Source organism: Palaemon carinicauda, chromosome 16, assembly GCF_036898095.1.
Source record: "Palaemon carinicauda isolate YSFRI2023 chromosome 16, ASM3689809v2, whole genome shotgun sequence".
NCBI lineage: Eukaryota > Metazoa > Arthropoda > Malacostraca > Decapoda > Palaemonidae > Palaemon > Palaemon carinicauda.
The window spans coordinates 99440523-99443022 of record NC_090740.1 but is presented as its reverse complement, the minus strand read 5'-3'; positions in this window follow the sequence as shown (position 1 = coordinate 99443022).

Below are 2500 nucleotides of genomic sequence, written 5' to 3'. Positions count from 1 at the left end.
TGAATACTGAGTGACAACTTGGATCGCCTTAGACCCCCTTTGAGAATATCTCCTCATTACGTACTTGCTTTGAATCATCACCTATTTTCATTTTGTGTAGTCAATTTTTTTACTAACTCATCTTGCAATATACATGGCTGATATAGATCACGCGCACAAGAGCACAAAGAGAGAGAGAGAGAGAGAGAGAGAGAGAGAGAGAGAGAGAGAGAGAGAGAGAGAGAGAGAGAGAGAGAGACAGACAGACAGACAGAGAGAAAGGTCATAATTATTCCGTGCCATCTTAGTAAATGTTTTATTAATTAATTCAGCTTTTATTTGAAAGTATGAATATTAGTATACACCATAAAATTATATTTTTCATAATGCTATTATCATTTCATAAAAATAAACCATCAAAAAAATCCTGCTAAAAACATGAATTTATTTTGCTGATTTTTTTTTCTTTTTTTTTTGCGTATATGAAGAATAATTGAAAAGATTTCCGTGTAAGAAGTAAGATAGAAAATCCTCACTCTTCCCTGATATTCAAATTTTGTAAAATGTTAGAGGAGAAAAATCACTAAAATAAGTACCTTCCATTTTTTTTATTTATGGGTAGATAGCTGATTTATTTGTTTATCTGTAATTTTAATTTTATTTTTCTATTTTTCATTATAGCGTGAATGTCATTCTATTCTATGCACGGTAACTTCCACTTTCACAATAAACTTTACCGTTTTTATATGTAGACATCAAGTTCCAATATAGACTGCAAAACTGGGATTATTATACATTACATGCCACTTCTTTTATGAGTATTTTTTCCCCAACTTGCAGTCATTTTTGCAAGGCCCCAGGGAGTTCATGGTAATAGTTCATAAAGATTACGTGATCGGATGTACACCGAAAATCCATAAAGATTCTTCGTCCTGTATATTACCAACACTGCCTAAATATTGATTTTTGTTCCTCTGCTCGGGTGACATGTTTCAGTTGAATATCTACTTAAGTCGGCCTGCCCGAATCGTGTCAGGAATCCGGGTTGATTAGCCCTGATCACTCAGTTATTTTGGCGTTGCTTGGGGCTAACATCAAATATATATATTTTTTTTTTCGGTGGATGGGGTCTCACATGTTTGCATGATATAATATAGCTCAAGATTTACATTCAACAAAAAGATTTTTTAACATTTGATGGATTATAAAGTGTATATTATCAAATATTGGTTGATATGATAATACGCAGAAGCCTTTCAGAGAGAGAGAGAGAGAGAGAGAGAGAGAGAGATTACTATAAAAGTATAAACTGTTTTGGCATTATAACTATGTGTACTATTATTACATAAGGTTTGCTGCTGTATTGTTTACATTTGTCACTCACTCCAAGACGGAGAAAAATGATAGGTCAGAATACATAAATGTGCTGTTTTCTTCAAGCCCGGATGATAGCCAATCCTGGGTAGTGGTATTGCTGCTCTGAATATTCCACTTGTATGCATCAAGTAATTGTGTAGTAAATAAAGGGTAAAAGAAAACTTTTGAATAGGAAAACGAATATTAACAACATCCATTATTTTTTACTGAATAATTTGTACATTCATAAGAATAACTTAACATTACGTCATTCTAACTTGAGGCTAGTTATTTTTATAATATAGCTGTGATATGTATTTAATTCACCGCAATAGATATAGAAATAGTTAGACAGTGGCGTAGGAGTACATAACATTAAGAACATTTGTTAAGAAAACTGATTAATTATTTTTTTTTTTACTTTCGGTCTAAGAGAAAAATTGCTTTAGAAAAGAAAGAGAAAAAAATCCCTTAATTGAAAATTATGTTTTCGCTCCATTCCCATTAGCCATTGAGAGCTGAATAAAAATAACCCGTTTTGCATGTGACTTAATACACGGTTCTCGAAATTTTGGTTCCGCTATTGAATGAGAGATCTATCTAAATTTATGTTCATCTTGCCTATCTTATCTCCTTCTAGTACAGTTGGCTTTATTAATTATGATACACTTCACGGAAGATAAAGGAGACGTCTGACAGTTGTGTATTGTAGCAACTGACGCTGTGTTTTGCAAAAGAGACACTCATTAGCAACGCTGCTTGCAAATTGAAGTTCCGGAGCACTTTACTAATTTGACATATTGCTTTATAGAAAAAAATGCTTCATAGTATTACGTAAAATGAATGCTAATTGTTTTGATCACGTGTTCACAACCTCAGCGACTTTGTTTTAAAGGTTCTATCGCCAACAATTTTTCTTTTGTGAAACACAGTGCTACATGCGACATTATACAGCTGTCAGACGTCTCCTTAACTTCTCGATAAGTCCACCGGAATCAATGAATCCAATTTACCGCACCAGGTTCGTAAGTGTGGATGTGTGTCTGTGGGCTAAGTAATTGAACTATTGTATAAGATATCAAGTTTGCTTCTTGTTTCTTTTTTTTTCTGATTCCCTTTTCCCTTTCACGTTTTCATAACTCCATTAAAATTTCAACTTGTTTGT